The following is a 24842-nucleotide window of genomic DNA, read 5'->3' as shown; positions in this document are numbered from 1 at the left end:
AGACCGACCTCCCTCGACGCTTGTGAGTGCCACCTGTGTTTTACTATCTGTTGTCAGTTAATTTAAGTTTTAGGCATATGGTTATTTTTTGTTTTCTTAAAGTTTTGCAAAATTAATTTTTAAATTTATATTCAAGCTTAAACCCTGCTGCTTTCTTCCTTTAAAGATTACAGTAACATATTTAAAAAATTTGAAGTTTAATTGTGGCCCTCAGCCATTGGTATTCAACCTTCCATACGTTGCTTCTTTAAATTACTTTATTGCTATCTTAATTGGATTTTACGATTTCTTGTTGTTAAACATTTTGGCCTTCTGCCTTTAAGGGTCTACGGTGATATATTATGAAGTCTTGAAATTTAAATGTGGACCACAGCCATTTGTGTTGCACCTCACATATGTTGCTTTTTGAGTTTTAAATTATTTTATTGTTATCTTAATTGAATTTTTTATTTTTTTCAAAGATTTCTTGTTGGCCTTCTCCCTTTAAAGGTCAATGGTGACACATTATAAAATTTTGGAATTTAATTGAGCCATCAGCCATTTGTATTGCATCTTGCGTATGTTGTTTTCTTGAATTATTTTATTGCTATTTTAATTGGATTTTTACCTTGTTAACGTTTCTTGTCGGAGGCCTTCAGACGTGAAAGAGTTGTATTCGGTGGGGATTCGGCTATGTGCCGCCTTCGTTGTAAAGGTTATTAAATTACACTAAATGACAATCAGAAGCAGAGACAGACCTCAACTCTTGGTTCTTTCCACAATCCTATTACCTGTTCTGTCCAGCCGGTTTAGCGGGCGTATCAAGCGGGCGTATCAAGGACTTTTCCAAGCTTAAAAAAAAAATGATTCAAATGGCTCTGAGCACTATGGGAGTTAACGTCTGACGTCATCAGCACCCTAGAACTTACAACTAATAAAACCAAACTACCCTAAGGACATCACACACATCCATGCCCGAGGCAGGATTCGAACATGCGACCGTAGCGGTCGCGCGGCTCCAGACTGTAGCGTCTAGAACCGCTCGGCCACTCTGGCCGGCTCTCCAAGCTTACCTACCTCTCTTAGTAGTTGTGGAAAGTGTATTCTCTATTACTAGCAAACGTCTGCTGCAGAACTCAGTGTATCTCCTCTCTAGAGCCCATATTCGCCAGTAAAAATTTCTTCTGCTCCTTCCCCTAGTATTGCGTTCCAGTCCCCTATGATTATTAGATTACCGTCTCAATTGTACCAGCAACATGTAAAAAAAGAGGACATTCGAGTTGCACAGTAGCGCCAAGACGAGCAGCTATAAAGCGCGTTCGGACTTCTTGCCCTCAGTCGGAAACCGCGGCCGGAAAAGAAAGGCGGTGGGAGATGGACGTGACGAGATAGCGCCGCGGCCCCGATCGCCGCGTAGCAGCCCTGGGGTAGGGACCCCGCTTGTGATGCAGGGGCACCCGCCTATCTGCCGCCGGGGCGCGGCCTAAGGACCCCCAGGGGAGCGGCGTGCCAGATAACGCACTGCGACCGCGCACAGAGGCCTGGCTGTCTCTCTGCCAGCCTACGAACCGGCCTGATGCACCCAGATTTGTCTCCCATCCACATCAGCGTCTGCACGCCACAAGTCAAGCGGACGCCACGCATCTCTCTGAAAGCGACGTACACCGCCGCCTCTGCAGACGGTGTTTATCACCGTATCCTACATTTGTGGGTAAACGAAACCGGGCAGTAGCCCTTCGTCTTCACTCTTCCTTCTGGAGAGCAAATTTTTTGTGTTATTTACTACCCGCACATATTCCGACAAGTATGAGCAACTTAATTTTCACATGTTGAGAAATGAGAAAGAGTGATCTGTTTTACTTGTTAAAAAACTTACTAAAAACCAAGATCTACATCTACATCTACATTTATACTCCGCAAGCCACCCAACGGTGTGAGGCGGAGGGCACTTTGCGTGCCACAGTCGTTATCTCCCTTTCCTGTTCCAGTCGCGAATGGTTCTCGGGAAGAAAGAGTGCCGGAAAGCCTCCGTGGGCGCTCGAATCTCTCTAATTTTACATTCGTGATCTCCTCAGGAGGTATAAGTAGGGGGAAGCAATATATTTGATACCTCATCCAGAAACGCACCCTCTCGAAATTTGGACAGCAAGCTACACCGCGATGCAGAGCGCCTCTCTTGTCGAGTCTGCCACTTGAGTTTGCTAAACATCTCCGTAACGCTGTCACGCTTACCAAATAACCCTGTGACGGAACGCGCCGCTCTTCTTTGTATCTTCTCTGTCTCCTCCGTCAACCCGATCTGGTACATATCCCACACTTACAAGCAATACTCAAGTGTAGGTCGGAAGAGTGTTCTGTGAGTCACCTACTTTGTTGATGGACTACACTCTCTAACGACTCTCCCAATGAATTTCAAACCGGCAGCCGCCTTACCAACAATAAATTTTATATAATCATTCCATTTCAAATCGTTCCATACGCATACTCCCAGATATTTTACAGAAGTAACTGCTACCAGTGTTTGTTCCGCTATCATATAATCATACAATAAAGGATCCTTCTTTCTATGTATTCGCAATACATCACATTTGTCTGTGTTAAGGGTCAGTTGTCACTCCCTGCACCAAGTGCCTATCCGCTGCAGATCTTCCTGTATTTCGCTACAATTTTCTAATGCTGCAACTTCTCTGTATATTACAGCATGCAACTTCCGACACTATCTACTAGGTCATTTATATATATGGTGAAAAGCAATGGTCCCATAACACTCCCCTGTGGCACGCCAGTGGTTAATTTGTCTGTGGGCGTCTGTCCACTGAGAACAACATGGTGTGTTCTGTCTGCTAAAAACTCTTCAATCCAGCCACACAGCTAGTCTGATATTCTGTAGGCTCTTACTGTCTTTATCAAGCGACAGTGTGGAAGTGTAGCGAAGCCTTCCGGAAGTCAAGGAAAATGGCATCTACCTGGAAGCCTGTATCTAATATTTTCTGGGTCTCATGAACAAATAAAGAGAGTTGGGTCTCATACGATCGCTGTTTCCGGAATCCATGTTGATTCCTACGGAGTAGATTCTGGTTTTCCAGAAATGACATGATACGCGAGCAAAAAACATGTTCTAAAATTCTACAACAGATTGATGTCAGAGATATAGGCCTATAGTTTTACCCATCTGCTCAACGACCCTCCTTGAAAACTGGAACTACCTGTGCTCTTTTCCAATCATTTGGAACTTTCCGTTCCCCTAGAGACTTGCGGTACACGGCTGCTAGAAGGGGGGCAAGTTCTTTCGCATGCTCTGTCTAGAATCAAATTGGTGTTCCGTCAGGTCCAGTAGACTTTCCTCTGTTGAGTGATTCCAGTTGCTTTTTTATTCCATGGACACTTATTTCTATGTCAGCCTTTTTTTCGTTTGTGTGAGAATTTAGAGAAGGAACTGCAGTTCGGTCTTCTTCCGTGAAACAGCTTTGGAAAAAATGTGTTTAGTATTTCAGCTGTACGCGTGTCATCCTCTGTTTCAATGCCATTATCATTCCAGAGTGTCTGGATATGCTGTTTCGATCCACTTACGGATTTAACGTAAGATCAGAACTTCCTAGGATTTTCTGTGAAGCCGGTAATTAGAATTTTACTTTCGAATTCACTGAACGCTTCACGCATAGTCCTCCTTACTCTAACTTTGACATTGTTTAGCTTCTGTTTGTCTGAGAGGTTTTGTCTGCTTTTAAATTTGCAGTGAAGCTCTCTTTGCTTTCGCAGTAGTTGCCTAACTTTGTTGTTGAACCACGGTGGGTTTTTCCCGTCCCTCACAGTTTTATTCGGCACGTACCTGTTTAAAACCCGTTTTACGATTGCCTTGAACTTTCTCCATAAACTCTCACCATTCTCAGTGTCGGAACAGAAATTTTCGTTTTGCTCTTTTCGGTACCCTGAAATCTGCCTGCTATTACTCTTACTAGACAGATAAACCTTCCTCCCTTTTGTTATATTCCTATTTACTTCCATATTCAGGGACACTGCAACGGCCTTATGATCTCTGATTGCCTGTTCTGTGCTTATAGAGTCGAAAAGTTCGGGTCTGTTTGTTATCAGTAGGTCCAAGATGTTATCTCGATGAGTCGGTTCTCTGTTTAATTGCTCGAGGTAATTTTCGGATAGTACACTCAGTATAATGTCACTCGATTCTCTGTCCCTACCACCCGTCCTAAACATCTGAGGGTCCCAGTCTATATCTGGTAAATTGAAATCTCCACCTAAGACTATAACGTGCTGAGGATATTTAAGTGAAAAGTATTCCAGATTTTCTCTCAGTTTTTCTGCCACTGATGCTTTCTTTATTTTAAACAACTGATGTCGAAAGACTTCCCCATCATCGTCAGATCCTTTTGCTGTCATCCTCAGATCCTGAACATTTTTGCTACAAAACGTGTTCATTGGGAGTTGGAACCTCCTGCCAAGTGACCTTGTTAGTGGATAAGATTTAGCACATTATACAAAGGTTTGTCACAAACAACACATTTACATTCGAGGAGCATATGGCCACTTCTGTAAATTACAAATGTTTTACCTTTGACAAACCGTTGTATAATGTACACTGAAAAGCCAAAGAAACTGGTATACCTGCCTAATATCGTGTACGGACCTCACGAACACGCAAAATTGCCGCAGCACGACGTGACAGGGACTCGACTAATGTCTGAAGTACTGTTGGAGGGATCTGACACCATGAAACCTGCAGGGCTGTCCATAAATCCGTAAGAGAACGATGTGGTGGAGATCTCTTCTTGCACGTTTCAAGTCTCGCGTCCGTTGGCCGTCGTAATTTAATTTATTATTTACTACATAAATTGACTGGTAATGGTAATTTTTGCCGACGTACGTGGTGGGCCTTAATCAAAAATATATTTCATTCAATTCTTATTTACAATTAAATGCTTTTGTTAAGTTCTCTTTTTTAACAATATTAATCTACGTATTTTCTGCAACGTCGGGCAACTGTGTAGAAAAATGTATATTACGTTAAAAGCGGGCGAGTTTTCGCTTCCGCTAAGTTCTATAAGTTAATGTCGCCACGTAATGGCGTCGTTTACTGCATCGGCCGCTGCGATTGTTGCATTGCAAATTACTCGAATGCAGGTTAATTCAATGAAGGCGGACATCAAACCAAGATCACCTCTTAAAATTTACAAGTGGACAATAATACTAAATCAATATATTAACTGCTTAATTAGTAAAAACATGCTTACATTTGCCAGCACTCGCAAGATGTCCGTCTACACGCAATCAAGACAAGAGAAGAAGTGAAGACGACTAAAAAGTTAACAAAAGATCGTGTCTTTTCGTGTCTGAAGATCATTTTGTTATATTTCTTTACACTCGAAACTTGCACAGAGAAATTATTATAATACGGATACATGAGAAAAATGTATGTTCGCCTGAGCGGCTGGTGTCCACTTATTATTCAATTTTTAAAGTCTCTTCTTTGTAAATACTATTTTTTAGTCTTTTCTTATTTTTTCACTAGGGACGCTATACAAGACATGCCAGATACGCTAAATAATGTTCATGGCTGGGCAGTTTGTTGGCCATCGGAAGTTTTTAAACTCATAAGAGTGTTCCTGGAGCCAATCTGTAGCAATTCTGGACGTGCAGGTGTAGCATTGTCCTGCTGGAATTGCCCAAGTCCGTCGAAATGCACAATGGACATGAATGGATGCAGGTGACCAGACAGGTTGCTTACGTACGTGTCACTTGTCAGAGGCGTATCTAAACATACCAGGAGTCCCATACCACTCAAACTGCTCACGCCCCACACCATTACAGAGCCTCCACCAGCTTGAACAGTCCCCTACTGACATGCAGCTTTCGTGTGTTCGAGAGGTTGTCTCCATATCCTTACACGTCCATCCGTTCGATACAATTTCAAACGAAACTCGTCCGAACCAGGGAAAACGTTTCCAGTCATCTACAGTCCAACGTTGGTTTTGACGGGCCCAGGCGAGGCGTAAAGCCTTATGTAGTGCACGAGAGGGTACACGAGAGGGCCTTCGGTTTCGGAAGCCCATATCGGTGATGTTTCGTTGAATGGTTCGCACGTTGACACTTGTTGATGGCCGAGTACTGTAAGCTGCAGGAATTTTCGGGAGGGTTGACTTCAGTCACGTTGGACAATTCTCTTGCATCTTCGTTGGTCGCGTTCTTGCAGGATCTTTTTTGAGCCGCAGCGATGTCGGAGATTTGATTCCTGTTTTTCACCGTACACTCGTGAAATAGTTGTATGGGAAAATCCCTACTTCATCGCTAACTCGGAGATGCCATGTCGCATCGCTCGTGCGCCGACTACAACATCACGTTCATACTCACTTAAATCTTGATACCTACCACTGTAACTGCAGTAACCGACTTGTTGTCTTGTATAGGCGTTGCTGACCGCAGTGCCATATTCTGCCTGCTTACATAGCTCTGTCTTTGAATATGCATACCTATAACAGTTTGTCTGGCGCTCTAGTGTGTTACATTTTATCCATTAACAAGGCAATTTGGCATGAGGTTCCAACTTATAATGAAGACGTTTTGTAACATATATTTTCAAGACCTGAAGATGACATTAAAGTCTGTCGAAACCGGTCGTTGAAAATAAAGAAATATTTATACGATCTTGGCTTTAGAAGGTTTTTTACTACGAATTGTAAGGTGGACATGACATTTTGGGTTTTGTATGTTATCGACGTGTACGTCAGAGATGGAGCAAGTTTACGTTGCCTTTCAACAATCTTTGGTCTAGTCGTGGCACAGTCCTTGCCTCTGAGCAGTCTGATACATTCGTAGTTAACGTGTGGTATATGATGGACGTATTCAGTAGTTCTGTGTTGTCATTTAATTGTATCTGTTAGATAAGGAAAGATTTATTGTAAAGTACAGCAAGGATTGATACGATGTGTACACTGAATCACTGGGTACCTAATTTGTAGAAATGATTATTGATAACTTTGTTCACTTGCTCGGAACTGAGAAAAGAGTACCCCACTTCCCTTAATTGATAAAGCTGTTTGAATTTTGTTGAGGTTGTTTTTCAACACTGTACTGTCTTTAATTCATTGTTCACTTTGTTAAGCATACTACCGTTCAGACCTGCGTTATGTGTGTAGTTCACGAGAAATTTTACTCTGTCTGTTAGAAGCTTGGGGAGTAAAATGTTTGAAGTTTGCCGATGACTGTGTAGTTGTATAAGAGACAGTAAAGGACTTAAAAAAAAGAATGAAGATGAAAGTGTCTTCAAAAGAGGTTAAAAAACAATATGAACAAACATTGAAGTTGCGTGTTACAACAGATATTTTGTGCAGTCTCTATAAGCCCGTTTGGGACTTGCCAGTCTTAACGTGTGGACTCCTGGCGAGTTGTGGTCGATTCCAGCCTATGATAACGGCAGACGATTTGGTCCATACTCGGACTTACACTTCAAAATATTCTTACTTGTACAATAGAGTTGAAGTTGATGTGCGGAGTATAGCTGTGGTTTTGCCGTATACTTAATACAAGTCAGTGATTCAAATGCAAATCTGGTACTCGTACAGGCTATGAATACAAATGATTTAATGCTAAACTATAGGGTGGAGTGATTATGCTTAATAATTCAGTGTCTGAAATCTAGACAACACATTGGAGAATTCTGTCGCCCCCTACTCCTTCCACATGTGTTTGAACAGGATGAGATTTTGAAAAAGTTTGAGTGTAGAGTCTTTTTTATATGCTTAGAGTGTTCTGAGAACCTAGGTACAACCAACAAAAGGCTACGTCCATTATTGTTTTGACTGTCATTAATGTGCATCTCTGACTTTGAAAAATTTTCTGTCTAGAGCTGACGTGAGATGCTACTGAACATATTTGGCTGTGAGGTGGGGCTTCATCTCCTTCTTAAATCATTCATGAACATTTGTGGATGAACAACATACATTTGTTGAGTTATTATCTAACAATCAGTACGCACTAACAGAGAACTTCTGATACCATCGAAACATTTTAGTTTAACTCATTTTTTTGAGTTTTGAGATTCTGTCAGCGAGTGAGGAAGAAATTCTGAGGTAGTTGTATTATGTAATACTTTTTTGGTGTGTCACAGAGGGTTTCTGGAGGTTTAGTGGTGGAGTATTTTGTCTTTGGCTAGTTGTAAGTCTTGTAATTTTAATTTTTTTTTGCACTTCAAGACCAGTTGTGTTTCTGTGAAGCATTTAGCACATTTGTTGGTGTTTCTCCTATCCGTTAAAAAATGGAGGGTATTAAGAGTGTTGCAAAGGGTGTTGCTTTAAACTGTATAGATATGATTGTCCAACAGGGATTTCGGCAATTATTGAAGGCTGTAGATGGGAGGGTTCAGAAGATTAACAAAAAGATATAGGCTGATAATAGTAAATTAATGGACTCTTATGCTGAGCAGATGAAGGCCAGTACTGATGGATTATTATTGAAGCACTTCATACCGACCAATTGAAGGCTACTTCTGACAACTCAGGTAAAACTTGGTGACTCATACTGAATAAAAACGAATGCTGAATATAAAGTTTAAGGAGATGGAGATGAACTTTACTCAATGATGAATCAGAATTAGAAGGCACTACTTTACCGACAGTGGATCTGGAGAATGATGACGGATAAATGTAAAAGAGATTGCGCCTCTTGAAAGCTTAAATCAGTAGTCAGGAAAGGAGGTAGGACATGACGTACCATTTCGGAATTTGGATGACTGATACTGAACGAACACAGAACTTACTTTTCACATCCTACTTCGCTAGAGTCAGGTGAACAGACGGCTGTCGTGCAGCTGTCAGCGTATCCCCACCCAGCAAACGTTGTGTGCCTAGGCGCTGTGGCAGCCGACCAGTGGTTCTGACAAAATACTGATTCGGCGGAGGTACTGTCAGTTCCGTCGTCTGTCCACAAGGACTAGATTTATATAGTTTGCAATACAAACCATCATAAACACAGAGAAACACGATACGTCACGTGAAAGAGGGTGTAAAAATGATTTTGCCGCTATTCTCAGGCCGGACGTTGTGGCCGACAGGTTCTTGGCTCTTCAGTCCGGAACCGCACTGCTGCTACGGTCGCAGGTTTAAATCCTGCCTCGGGCATGGATGTGTGTGATTTCCTTACGTTAGTTATGTTTAAATAGTTCTACATCTACATCTACATGCATACTCCTCAAGCCACCTGACCGTGTGTAGCGGAGGGTATTTTGAGTACCTCTATCGGTTCTCCCTTCTATTCCAGTCTCCTATTGTTCGTGGAAAGGAAGATTGTCGGTATGCCTCTGTGTGGGCTCTAATTTCTCTGATTTTGTCCTCATGGTCTCTTCGCGAGATATACGTAGGAGGGAGCAATATACTGCTTCACTCCTCGGTACAGGTATGTTCTCGAAACTTCAACAAAAGCCCGTACCGAGCTACTGAGCGTCTCTCCTGCAAAGTCTTCCACTGGAGTTTATCTACCATCTCCGTAATGCTTTCGCGATTACTAAATGATCCTGTAACGTAGCGCGATGCTCTCCGTTGGATCTTATCTACTATCAATCCTATCTGGTGCGGGTCCCACACTGGTGAGCGATATTAAAGCATTGGGCAAACAAGTGTACTGTAACCAACTTCTTTTGTTTTCGGATTGCATTTCCTTAGGATTCTTCCCCTGAATCTCAGTCTGTCGTCTGCTTTACCGACGATCAACTTTATATGATCATTCCATTTTAAATCACTCTTAATGCGTACTCCAAGATAATTTATGGAATTAACTGCTTCCAGTTGCTGACCTGCTATATTGTAGGTAAATGATAAAGGATCTTTGTTTCCATGTATTCGTAGCACATTGCACTTGCCTACATTGAGATTCAATTGCCATTCTCGGCACCATGCACCAATTCATTGCAGATCCTCCTGCATTTCAGTACAATTTTCCATTGTTACAAACTCACGATATACCACAGCATCATCCGCAAAAAGCTTCAGTGAACTTCCGATGTTATCCACAAGGTCATTTATGTATATTGTGAATAGCAACGGTCCTACGACACTCCCCTGTGGTGCACCTAAAATCACTCTTACTTCGGAAGACTTCTCTCCAGTGAGAATGACATGCTGCGTTCTGTTATCTAGCAACACTTCAATCCACTCACACAATTGGTCTGATAGTACATATGCTCTTACTTTGTTCATTAAAAGACTGTGGGGAACTGTATCGAACGACTTGCGGAAGTCAAGAAACACGGCATCTACCTGTGAACCCACGTCTTTGGCCTGCTGAGTCTCGTGGACGAATAGCGCGAGCTGGGTTTCACACGATCGTCTTTTTCAAAACCCATGTTGATTCCTACAGAGTAGATTTCTAGTCTCCAGAAAAGTCATTATACTCGAACATAATGGGTGTTCCAAAATTCTACAGTTGATGGACGTTAGAGATATAGGTCTATAGTTCTGCACATCTTTTCGACGTCCCTTCTTGAAAATGGGGATGACCTATGCCTTTTTCCAATCTTTTGGAACGTTTGCGCTCTTCTAGCGACCTACGGTACACCGCTGCAAGAATGGTGGCAAGTTCCTTCGCGTACTCTGTGTAAAATCTAAATGGTATCCCATCAGGTCCATCGGCCTTTCCTTTTTTGAGCAATTTTAATTATCCCTCTGGCGTCTATTTCGATATATACCATTTTGTCATCTGTGCGACAATCTAGAGGGGGAACTACAGTGCAGTCTAGTTAGGTTTAACTAGTTCTAAGTTCTAGGGGACTGATGACCTCAGAAGTTCAGACCCACAGTGCGCAGAGCCATTTGAACCATTTTTGACATTCTGGTATGCAGTGTAACTAATGTATAACGGAACTAAGAGTACCGAGAACATTCATCAAGCTGAAATACAATAAATAATTGACAACTTTTTCAATTTTAGTGCTTCAAAAGAGAACGACGTATAAAATTGTAATGTTCTTCGGTGCAAGTCAACTGAGCTATACATACGTATTACACAGTATTTAACCTGTGCTAACTTATTAATTGAACTTTTAATTAAAATCATCATAACATGAATTCAAGACACCTACAGGATTAGCAAGGCAGTCTGTGTTGGCAGACGTGATTACATATCACATGCAACATTCTGTTTGAAAGAGGTATATTCTTAAATGTCTTTTTTGAGTAATTAATTATGAATTCTCTTAGTTTTGCCCATACTTCATAAACTAAAACAGCTGTATCAATTCTGTATATAGAACTGGAAAGAGCAGGAAAATTCATGTAGACAAGTTGTACCACATCCACTTTTATTGTTATAATTACTGGCACGGAGAAGACTCAGAGTCATAAACTTTTTTTAGTCCTGCTGGTAAGATTTTCAATTGTTTAATAGTAATTTTTGGGCAAATTGCTACATGTAGAATAAATTGTAATGTATCAGATTTGTTTGGATTTTTAGTGCACAGTTGACGACGCATTCATATTTTTAGTAACATTTATGTGGAAAAAGTTGTGCATGAGGCTGCCGTTAGACTGAAGTCACTAAGTGACATGGATAGTTTTACCGTAGAGGTGGGAGGTATAAAAGTCCGACGGCCATCTTGCTCGCTCACACTATCTGGTTTGTATTGGAAGATGCTAGACCTGCGCTTATCTGAGCAGTGATGCAACAACTCACTTTTCGATGATAGGAATTTTCGCATTGTAGGTAGCGACGCTCTGGAAATCTTCACGTGAGTTTAGCAGCCACTTAGTGACTTTCTACAATGGTCAGGATTCGCTTTTATTTCTGATGCTCGTGCAACAGAACATGTGATTTTGTGTGTGAAGCAGATCTGGATATAAAAAAAAAATATTTGCACCACTCAGAGTTCCGGAACCTGTACAGAAAATCGGAATAGAGGTCAACATAAAAATCATTTCCGCCCTATTTATTGCTCTTGAAAACCACACATTGCATGTTGTACCACCGTACAGTGAGAGCTTCAGAGGTCAAGATTACTCCACACACCGGTACCTGTAATACCCAGAAGCGCGTACTCTTGCATTGATGCATGTCCGTATTCGTCGTGGCATACTGTCCACAAGTTCATAAAGGCACTGTTGGTCCAGATTTTCCCACTCCTCAACGGCGATTCGGCATAGATCCCTCAGAGTGGTTGGTTGGTCACGTCTTCCACAGCCCTTTTCAAACTATCCCAGGCACGTTCAGTAGGGCTCATGTCTGGAGAACATGCTCGCTACTCTAATCGAGCGATATCTTGTCATTCCCAAAAAGTATACGATCGGGGTGCGAATTGTCGTCCATGAAGACAAATGCCTCGGAAATATCCTGCCGATGTGGTTGACTTATCGGTCGGCATCACGTATCGTACACTCGTTATGGCGCCTTCCATGACCACAGCGACCCCACATAATGTGACACCAAAACAGCAGGGAACCTCCACCTTCACTCGCTGGACAATGTGTGTAAGACGTTCAGCCTGACCGGGTTGCCTCCAAACACGTCTCCGATGATTGTCTGGTTGAAGGCATATGCGACACTCATCGGTGAATACAACGTGAAGATAGTCATGACCGGTCTCGTCTGGCCCATCTGTACCGCGCTGTATGGTATCGTGGTTGCAAAGATGGACCTCGCCATGGACGTCCGGAGTGAAGTTGCACATCACGCAGCCTATTTAGTACAGTTTGAGTCCTAACACGACGTCTTGTGGCTGCACGAAAACCATTATTCAACACGGTGGCGTTGCTGTCAGGGTTCTAAAGGGTTCTAAAAAAATGGTTCAAATGGCTCTGAGCACTATGGGACTTAACATCTATGCTCAACAGTCCCCTAGAACTTAAAACTACTGAAACCTAACCAACCGAAGGACACTACACAACAGCCAGTCATCACGAGGCAGAGAATTCCCTGACCCTGCCGGGAATTGAACCCGGGAACCCGGGCGTGGGAAGCGAGAATGCTACCGCACGACCACGGGCTGTGTACTGTCAGGGTTCCTCCGAGCCATAATTCGTAGGTAGCGGTCATCCACTGCAGTAGTAGCCCTCGGGCGGCCTGAGCGAGGCATGTCATCGACAGTTCCTGTCTCTCTGTATCTCCTCCCATCTCAGAACATCAGCACTTCGGTTCACTCCGAGATGCCTGAACACTTCCCTTGTTGAGAGCGCTTCGTGTCACAAAGTAACAATGCAGACGTGATCGAATTGCGGTATTGACCGTCTACGCATGGTTGAACTACAGACAACACGAGCCGTGTGGCTCCTTCCTGGTGGAATAACTGGAACTGATGGGCTCTCGGACTCCGTCCGCCTAAGAGGCGCTGCTCATACATGGTTGTTTACATCTTTGGGCAGGTTTAGTAACATCCCTGAACAGTCAAACGGACTGTGTCTGTGATACAATATACACAGTGAACGTCTACCTTCAGAATTGCTCGGAACTTGGGTAATGCAAAACTTTTTTTGATGTGTTTAGTTGCAGTGACTCTAATTTTTAAATCTGTCTGGCAACAATGATTTAGATTATTTTTCATTAGTGATCAGCATTTAGGATTAATGCATCAGGTGTCATTGTACTATTTATTTGATTAGTGCAGAGTTTATCTTCGATTTTTCTTTAGGCATGGACACCGTCTATGTTTGCTAGGTGTTTTATTTTTATGCAGTGTTTTTTCTAAGCGGTATGTTAGGAGCTCAACCTAATTTCAGGTTACTTAATCACGTAGTAACTTATCACCAGCCTAATAATTATTGCGTGATTTTATGAACAGTAGACTTACATGGCTAACTGTATCCCTCTGAAGCTGGGATATCTTGTTGCAGACAAGTGTATTGTTTCATTTATTTAAAAATTGAGTGACATTATGAATCAATCATCCCAATACATCGAGAAGCCACCACAGTTCATTCGGTTTGACTATTGTTTGCTCTCGTCCTGGATTTAGTTTTCTAGGCAAATGGACTCGAAGCTTGACCGGGTGCGAATTGCAAGTGAAGAATTAGAGCCAGGAGTTCATTCTGTTTCACCATGAACGCGTGTCTGTCGCTGGCTCAGCAGCAGCGAGGTATTCATAGCAATGGAGTGCATTTGATATATGTTCCTGCCAGTCACAGCAATGGCAAAACGATCATCACCACCATGCTAGATGCACCAGCGCAGCTATTACTCTGTGGACAGTTGTCGCAAACACATCGACCCAACAGAGTGCAGTCCACGCTACGAGGGTCCACCTTCAACGCGCCATTCAATGCTATGTAGTCGTCACCTCTGCAACAGTCACAGCGTCAGTCCATGTGAGGGATGGAGCCATTGATTCGACACCAGCGAAACGGTGGTCACAGAACGAAGGTAAGTGTTAACAGCGTTCACAGACGTACTAACTTTGTCGTTACAGGTGTTTAGCCGAGGCTGATGGAACCAAGCAGACGCGCAGTAGGCAGCGATACGGGAAGTCCAGGTAGATCTTTGGGTGAAGATAATAAATATTTGGGGGAGTATGATGCACAATCACCTTTGCAATGTAGAATGTTGGAACTGGCAGAAATAAATGATCAGATTAACAGGGTTATCAGAACTGAATGAGTTAAAAATCAAAATTGGGAATTAATATTGCATGGGATTAGTATGCAGGTTATTGATGTAGAAAAGAAATTTTGAAACCGAATTGACATGGTGGTGAAGGATTTGGGAGAGGGGATAGATGCTGTGCAGACGGTATGTGACAGCCGGGAAAGGAAATGGAATCTGCTCTGAAAGCAATGTTACGAAGTGTAGACAGTGCTACAGAACTGTACTGCACGCTGCTGTGATTTAAGAGGCAGAAATGAGAAAAAAGAGATTGCGTCGGTTAAGGGATATTAAGTAACATAGTAATTAATCAGGAAGGGGCATTGGCTACGCATTCATGGTGAACCCTAAATTAAAGAGCTTTAGTGGACAAAACAAGTACTACGTAGCATATTTTTTAGCACCGTATAAAGACTGTTTTATGAGGACGTGCCCAACGAGGCAAAAATTGAACTTTTTAAGCAGCAGCTAGGCGGGGACAAACTGATGAGGTCGAATAAAATGTGGCAGTGTTTTATGATGACGCCGAGACTGAGGCACTTCTTTTGAGTGAACACTCAGGTTGAGGGAGGTAGATGAAACAGTAGAATACTTTATGGGGCGGGACATATTATAACAGCAATCGGGCACTATGCGCGAGTTTTGCGAGTCTGAACTGCAGAAATTTGTTCATCTAGACAAACGTGGCACACTCTTGCTGATATTTCCACTCCACAGGGTGATTTTTTTCCCACCGTATACAAACTCTAGGGATTGATCGACGAGAGGATACGGAATAAAAGAAGTCTAATGAATCTATGTCCGGAAATGCATCTTTTCTATGCTAGAGAACATTTATTCAGTCATACCTTACTACAGAGACTGCGGTCTAATACGACTTGCACCATGCGGCCACAATTAATGTATGCATATTTCCCTGCTAGAGGGTGATACCGTTCCTCATACGTAATGCCCTAGCGCCCACTCCTGCCATAGTAATTGGTAATGTTGTGTCTGATTTATTTCTATTGCTGACTCACTTTGTAGTGGGTAAGATACTGCACTGTACACACTGGTTAAGAATTCGAATCGAGAGCTTGCCGACATGGTGTTTAACTTGCTCGTAAACGCAAATGGAATCTGGCGTCGGGCACCAAGGTTGTATGAGGAGATCTATCTCGCCCACGGAAAGCACAGCATTAAATGTTTGCAACAGTGTTTCGCCATTCGTCTGAGACAGGGTCATTTCAGGAAGCAGGAAATCGTGAAGGACGTATCCGAAATGTTCGGACACCAGGCTCGGAAGAAAATGTGATTGACCATGTGGAAGGCGACCGCCGTGTCACTACCAGTCAGTTGGCGCGCCAGTACAGTGTAACAACACGACCGTGTGCGACACTCTCCATAACAGTTGATATTTAACCGGCCTATGTGGCCGAGCGGTTTTAGGCCCTTGAGTGTGGACCCGCGCGACCGCTACGATAGCGGGTTCGAATCTAGCCTCTGGCATGGATATGTATGGTGGCCTTAGGTTAGTCAGGTTTACGTAGTTCTAAGTTCTAGGGGACTGATGACCGCAGATGTTAAATCCCGTAGTGCTCAGAGCCATTTTAACCACTGTATTGTATTGTATGTTAACCGGGGACCTATAAACGACGGAGAGGCTCCGTCCCAGCCGCAGCCACATTGGTAGAGTAATGGTGGGGAACTTGTTTGCGCAGCAATCGCCGACATATTGTGACTGAGGCGGAATAAGGGGAACCAGCCCGCATTCGCCGAGGCAGATGGGGAAAACCGCCTAAAAACCATCCACAGGCTGGCCGGTTCACCGGGCCTCGACACAAATCCGCCGGGCGGATTCGTGCCGGGGACCAGGCTCTCCTTCCTGCCCAGAAAGTCGTGCGTTAGACCGCACGGCCAACCGGGCGGGCTTTTTAAGTCTTTACTTACCCTTATCACTCAGAGCTTGTGCAGGGCTTACTAGCGACAGACTTTACACATCGGGAACAGTTTTCCCACTGCTTTCTTCACCAGGAAACACGATTCCGACATTTTTGTCATCCATCCTATACACCTTTACACCTTTACACGGAGTAGCATCTTCGACTTTCTTTACAGTCATCTGTGGGATAGTGAGCAGGAACGGACATGGTATGGTGACAGCGAATCATGAGCGTCGGTGCAGTCGGAATGTGTGGACCGGGATGTTTGGCGACCCTATTTTGAGTCCAGTGTTCCTTCCACGGCGCCTGACATGTCGTAACTATCGACTTTGATTGCGGGTGACTTTGTCTCCTTTGCTAGAAGAAATGTCATTGATGAATCGAATCATTATGTAGTGCTACATGATGGTGCCCCAGTCCACTTCGCCCCAGTCCACGTCCGGACGCATCACAGTTGTGTCTTCCTCGGCCGATGGTTGGTGCGAGAGGGTCCAGTTGCATGGTCTCCTCGTTCACCAGATTCCAATCAGTGCTATTTCTGGTTGTGAGTCCGTCTCAAAAGTATCGCGTATGCAGAGCCCAGAGAAACAGGAGCAGCGTATTAATCCTGCCTTTGTTCGGATGGAGCCTGGCCGATGTGAGCGTGTGAGACAGAACATGCTACGGCGCGTACACGCATGCGTTAAGGCACATGGAAACCATTTTCAATACGAACCGAACCATGGCTGCGCGTGTTAGGACGCAGTCCCCGCAACAGGCATGATTGAAAAAATGGTCTCTAGCATGGAAACCATGCATTTCCGAACATAAGTTCATTAAACCTTTTTTGTTCCGTATCCTCTCATCGAACAATCCCTCAATCCCTAGAGTTTGTAGACGTGGAAAAAATTACCTGTGTACAGACACCTGTAGGACTGTTTGCAGTGAGCTTTTGGTCACAGCCACACAGAAACAATAGACAGTTTTCTTGACCTCGTGGAACGAATGGACGATCGTATGTGTTACCGAAACCGTGGAACAGGTAATCTTAGACATAAATCGAACAATAAGGAAGGAGCGAATTGGCAAGAAGTACAGAACACATACCGGAAAGTCTTCCACTGTAATGTAAGTAATCTTCTGCGGAATTCTTATTGCCGCGTGTATCAGCTGGTTCGGGAATGGCCAGGTAATAATAGATAAAAAGGCAACGAGCAACACAACGGAAATGAAGAGAGGCAGCAGCTAGGAAACTACATTATCTCCCGCCTGTGACCAGCGAAGACTATATGCTGTAACGAAAATAGGACCGCAGATCGATTTATGAGAAGGTATAATGATAGTCACCCGCCTCTGTAGCCGAGGTCACTTCGCCGTCAGTGGTTACAGAGCTGTCAACGTCGCCGAGCGCTGCGCGAGCAAGTACGCTATAGACACAACATGGCTCACTCATACAGAAAGTCAAGCATCAAGATCAGCTTGTCCACTGGATTCGCTCGACCCAAAGACTTCGAAATCGAACGATTCGTACGGGAAGAGATCAAAATAGGTCCACGGGAATTGAAATGGTGTACCTCAAACTGATCACTGGCGAAATTGTTGGTTCCAGATCAGTTTCCGAACCAAGACAAGCGCCTAAAGTGGAGATCTTTCGGAGTTTGAATCTCGTGTAGACAACTAAATGACGGAACTGTATCCCCAAAAAGGGATGAAATCACGCTAAACGCAAGATGCGAGTATGAATGTCAGCCGAGAATCAATATATTCAAAGTCGCAAGATCAAGTAAAATAAGTTACCTGTGGCCTTACGTGGCGTTTGTATGAAAATAAAATTACTAGTGTAAAGAAGATTACTGGTGACACAGTTACTACATGACACTACATGCGCCTCTGTCGTGGTCCAACCAAACCACTAGCCGGTATCGAAGTGAAAACATCTCTAATGTGGTCTGGAACCATGATGACTGGGATGTACAGTATTTGTCCCAACTAAAAATCCTGGCCTGAAATGGGAATCGGTTCTACACCATGTGTGTACTAGCATCTCATCTTCCACCAGACGTGGTTTTGTTCTAAGGCAGGTGAATCAAATTAGATGTGAATTCTCCGTAACTCTGTAGAGTGGATAACAGCACGTTCACCACATTTATTTCTTTATTCTGTCGAATCACCATTAACAAGTAGTACTCTGATGTGTTGCCACTGCTGCCAGGACAGCTGTCACTCGACTGCCTCTGTCATGGCCCATCGAAATCTCTAGTCGTTATCGAGGGGACATCATCTTTAATGTGAATCTGGAACTGTGGTGAAATCTTACGTTCTTCCCCTGATGTAAGCAGAGCGCAAGAGGATCAGTTAGTGCCAATTAAAAATTCTCGCCTGAAGTGGCAACTGTACGCCGACACCATGTGTACCAACCTAGCTACAGTCCACCACTCCGCCGAACAGTACATGAGAATGCAGCCTGATTTTGTCGTAACGTAGGTCTGCCACACTGGTTGAAAATTCTTACTCCATGACATTCATAACTGGATTACAGCTTGTTCAATACACTCATTTCCTTATTCGATCGCATTATCATTCACCTGCTGCCTCAAATACTCAATGGACACGTTCGACTTGATTTTCTAACAACTGAAATTATATCATATAATGGCCATCTGCATAAACTGCCAACATCGCAGGATTTGTAAGTTTCCACAGGATGTATTGCATTCCAATTGAGCTACTTTGCTGCACTGTCTGTTCGTGGTAAAAACCCCGCCGTACAGAATGAAAGTTGAGCTACCCCACGCATAATTACTTAATCTAACTGAAAACGTATGTTGGTGTATATGTTTGTGGCGATTTTGTTTTCCGTGTTTGTACGCCGGTTGCTGTAAGCTTATGTATCAGTCGTCATTTTTTATTTGAGGTCCTCGTATCGCCCTTGCGATGGTTTCTTGACGTTGAATCTTTGAAGGTTATGCGTAGTCTTTTGTGTGGGTTAGAAAATGAAGCGTTAAATGGAAAAATGTTTAACCTTTTTCACATTTTCTTCTCTTTGGACGTAAAAGAGGGGTGAAGACATCGGAAGAAAGCCAAACATCTGTGACGCCAATGGAGTGAGTACCATCGAAGAAATCTAATTATTCGCTACATTTAGGAAGCCCAACGGCTATTGCTCTGTCACGTAAGAGGTGAAACACTAGCCTTCCGTGAAATCGGAAGCTAGAACCGACACAGCTTTAGCTTACAAGATGACTCTTCCACACACCTAGCGAGCATCTGCGGCATTTATTATGCCCTCATCGTCCTAATAATGGTTAAGACAGACAACTCACAGTGAAAAGACCAAATTGGTTGTAGCTTCTGTGTGGTATGCACTTTGTTGATTATAGACATACAGTTGATGGATAAGATAACATATGTGGAAAGCGCTCCAGATATGGAACTGGAATATGAAGAAAATTTCAAGTGAATGTTTCCACAGCCGATGTACTTCTTGGTTGGGCTAGCGATCCAGAAACAAAGCTTGCACTTCTAACACGCAGCGGCAACACCCGTATTCTGACGTGCCTTAAACGTGGTTGGTGTAAACTAGTGAGCGTAAACCAACCACAAAACATCATAAATTAAGAGCACCTGCTACGTTAAATGTAAAGTAGTAACTAACTTTGTGCTCAACAGCAGCTGGTTTCCAAATAAAGAGGAATTTAAAAAAGTTATCTGCAGTGACGTTTACACACAATGACCTAAAGCAGTATCTCGTGATGCGAAAGCGATGGTACACATGGGCGACGGTGCTGGAATATGTGGACATTGCCCAAAAGCTATGACGATTCATGAACAGGGTTTCTTGTCAGTTAGATTATAGCTCCTATTTAATTTCTGACACTGAATTAATTACTCAGCACTGTGTCAACTGCATTAATGACATTATGTCCCATACAAAACACAAAAAGCTAAACTAAAACTCTGTCCGAACAGGCTTCAGAAGGCCCAAGGGTACTGAGCTCCCGCTGAGTCATCCTCAGGCTATTGGCGTCATCGGATGCGAATATGGATGGACGTGTGGTCAAAAAAATGGTTCAAATGGCTCTGAGCACTATGGCATTTAACATCCACGGTCATCACTCCCCTAGAACTTAGAACTACTTAAACCTAACTAACCTAAGGACAGCACACAACACCCAGTCATCACGAGGCAGAGAAGACATGTGGTCAGCACACCGTTCTCCCGGCCGTTATTAGTTTGCGTGACCGAAGCCGCTACGTCTCCGTCAAGTAGCTCCTCAATTTGCCACGCAACTGCTCAGTGTATCCCACTTGCCAACAGCGCTCGGCAGACCGGACGGTCACTCATCCTGTGCTAGCCCAGCGGAACAGCGCTTAACTTCGGTGATCTGACGGGAACCGGTGTTGCCACTGCGACAAGGCCGCTGGTACACTGTCCACAATCTCGTCGTGTTCTAGTTAATCTCGTCAGAATGCTCTACACTTGTACCTTTGAGTAGATTTAATTCCTTCGTAACAGTTACCTCATTTTGGAAGTAATGAACCAGAGTAACAGACTACCGCACCATCAAACACCCACATTACGCCACCTCTCCTTCCCCCCCCTCCCCCCCACACAAACACACACTCTCACACTGCATTTCTCGATAATAATTATGATCACGCACACAAACATGACACACAGTCTTGTCGTCTTCCTGCACTCGAATTAGCTTGACAATTCCCGGTGTATCAAAAATATGTGTATTACGAATCAAGTGTACTATCGAAGCCAGTTACCATGTCCAGCGACCGTCTGGCATTTGAACCTCTGCCGGCCGGTGTGGTCGCGCGATGCTGGGCGCTTCAGTCTGGAACCGCTCGACCGCTATGGTCGCAGGTTCGAATCCTGCCTCGGGCATGGATGTGTGTGATGTCCTTAGGTTAGTTAGGTTTAAGTAGTTCTAAGTTCTAGGCGACTGATGACCACAGATTTTAAGTCCCATAGTGCTCAGAGCCATTTGCACCTCTATTCTATCCTCGACGAAGTTAAACAACCGACGCCTTGTTTCACTTCAAAACGGACCCTGAATTTGTTTAGGATCCATGCATTTTCGCGAATCAGTGCTCTAGGCGCAGATCTATCGGCATCTTGTGTCACCCGTGGGCTGACAGTGATTTTATCACTACTCTGGAAATCTCAAGCAAACCCCTCATCAAGAATATTACAATAGTTCACACGATGTCACGGAGAGCCCTCATGTAATCTCGACAACAGGCGTTGAAGGTAGCGTCTTTTTATTAAGGACTGTATACAATGGTTGCACCCAGAAGTTCGTTCCATGTTAAGAGAAATTATTTTTCTCCTACTGGTCAGGAAGAATTCGTCCACTACCAGCACGATCCTATGGGCTTGTAGACGAAATTTTACGAAGTAGTTTGGTATTCCTAAATCAGTCATTTATGGCTGCTCGTAAAATAATTTCAGTCCTCATTGTTACAGGAGATGGGCATTTGACCCAAAAGCAAGAAAAACAGAATTTCAACCTTTTTGTACTTCGTCACAAATACATCAAAATCCTAGTGTCTTGGAACATTTTCTTTCATTTTCAGTTAGTTAAATGCAGCCAACAGATTAAATAACAGAAAACCATTCTTGGCTATTCAGTACCAAACATTCGTGGCTTTCTGGAAGTTTTAGCGCAGTTACCAATTTTATTGTTGCTAATATGCTCCGAAGTAAATGCTTTGTCGTCACAATGGTGAACCATCAGAAATATTATATTTATATCTAGAGTACCGGCTATATGTTGTCAGGCTTCCTAACTGGGTATTCTTCTCTCACTCTGAAATTAAGTGAACAGCATAGTTAAACGAGAATACTACGTGTGGCGAAAATAATGCTTCCCTCTTCCAAACTCGGTATTCAACAAATTGTGAAAAGAAGAGAGCATAAAACTCTCTAAGAACGAATAACAACAATAGTGATAGTAATATCACAGTTGTAATTAGTGGCACATTCCATCATCTAGCTCATGATTTTAAAATGTTGTCTGCTCACTCTATACAAAAACAGCAGTACGAACTCATATTTTCATAAGGCTATATTACTTATTTTATCCTGGGCGGTCCTTTTTAGTCGCATAAGAGAATGGGGAAAACAGCTGACTTTACATATATATCTTTTACAACGATATTCGGCGCTATGGCTACAGCTGAATTCGCATGAGCAAACGAACGCAGTATCACACACCGAGTAATGCGTCGGTGCCGAGAACCTTCTACTAATGCGGCAGCAGCAGCTATGGCAAAAAGAGTAACAGACTGCTAACAGAGCGAAAGATGAGAGAAACTATTAAAACTTGCGAGTAAAGCTCCTTGCAGCTGTAAAATTTAATTTGTCGCTGTCCCTTATTACTTAGGAGTTGTCCAGTTTATCTCATGAAAATTATGAGAAAATAGCCAACGAATCTGGGAAGGCAATTCAGCTGCTATACCGAAAATATGTCGACGGTCTCAGACTTGCCAAACCAATTTTGTGATATTTCCAAGTCTTAGTTTTTCGAGCTACACGAACATATTCTTGTGTAGCTCTCACAATCTCACTCTAGCGCTGCTACCCAAACCTTGCTGGACCTCTAGGCTACCGGACACCACACTCAAGGTCGGCTTCATTCAATACATGTACAGAATAAAAAATTGAACATTAAGTCGATTCTATCCGATAATTATTCTCACCTGGATTTGTATAATTCCATAGAATCGTTTTAAATCTATGTAAAATGTCATGTGGTATACTTAGTTGTGTTTTAACGCGCAATTGTGTAATGAAGATAGAATTGTCATGATGGTTGATAAGATAAAAGTTTTGGAATGAGCTAATCCTATGATAAGAACTGTTTTGCCATATTTCCAGGATTGTGAAACATCGACAACGGTCAGCATCTCAGACCTCGGCCGATTTTTACTAAGAACGTATCGAGTGAGGTAGAGCCAGTGTTTCGCAAGTGAGCTGCAGACAAAATAGAAATTGAAAAATTGCCTTATGCTGATGTAAGAGGTCATAGAGTATGAGCTGACAGTAAAAAGATTACAGAAGCGTGTAAGCTGATCTAGAATTGTTAAGAATTATTTGGGAGACGTATGTGCCGCCATCTTACGCACAAGATGAAAGGCCTCACTTTAACAGAGAAGGTAGAATCCTAATTTGCCAAATGTTACGCTTTCTTTCCTTCTGATACAATACAATCATAACATGCAAGTTGTCTCATTATAGAAACGAAAGATAGTACTGAAATCCACCAAGTGGCTCAGTTGCGCACTAGAGGAGGAACCTGGAATACCTTGAGTATTTATTTATAACTACACTTGAGACTTCATACACATCGATTTATTTTTTACTTGTAAATCTTTCTTGTATACAATGTTTGAAGTAGTACGATTGGAAGAAACGAAAAGCTTGTTTCCTTCACTAACGTGAAAGAGACGGCGAAGCTGTGGTAACACACTGAGAACGGTGGTGGTTTTCTTTGTGAGTCAGGGGCTTTTAGGAGCGGGATAATGCATGACACTGTTGATAGAGTACGTCATGCCTCGCTTTCGGAAACAGTTTCCTAAGAGCGAGTTAAAGCCTTATGTTCTCGAGCCAGAGCAAGTCGTCTCAAGATCTGCATTGGATTGTTGAGGCCTCTTAGTTGTTCAAATGTGTGTGAAATCTTATGGGACTTAACTGCTAAGATCAATAGTACCTAAACATACACACTACTTAACCTAAATTATCCTAAGGACAAACACACACACACCCATGCCCGAGGGAGGACTCGAACCTCCGCTGGGAGACCGCTTAGTCCTCATACTTTTACCTACAATCGAGCGTTTTATAGCGTCTTTTATTTGTAAACAAAATGAAATCAATATCTAATTAGTAGGTATTCAACTCAAAACCCTAACGCAATTCGTTTTTCATAGCGAAGAATACAAAAAAAAAAACATTCGAAACGAGCACAAGAACGTCGCTATGTTTTTAATACACAAATCGAAATCTGTAAGTATGCATATCCTAGCCAAGAAAATTCACTAATATTTCGTATTCGTAAGATTGGAGTTCTTAATTCAGTCGTTGGCGAAAACTCCCGATAATACAGATGTCATTGGGAGAAAAAAGACTAACAGCACTATCTACTGGTTCTTTCGTGTACTACGAAACTGAAAGAGCCATCTATTTGTTGTTTGGTGCACCCTGAATCTACCAACGTCATCTTTTTGTTCTTTGGGAAACTATGCCGTGATGTCACTAAGGTAAACATCTGAACTGTTGAAGTGAGCAGAGGAGTTAAGATAAGACTTTAAATAAGGATGAAACTGTAAATAAGGATATCTTTTTCCTGTATTTTAATTTTGATGAAATAACACCTAAAT

The sequence above is a fragment of the Schistocerca gregaria genome, chromosome 6 (genome assembly GCF_023897955.1).
Source record: "Schistocerca gregaria isolate iqSchGreg1 chromosome 6, iqSchGreg1.2, whole genome shotgun sequence".
Taxonomy (NCBI): Eukaryota; Metazoa; Arthropoda; class Insecta; order Orthoptera; family Acrididae; genus Schistocerca; species Schistocerca gregaria.
The sequence above is the reverse complement of the archived record's forward strand: the minus strand, read 5'-3'. Positions refer to the sequence as shown.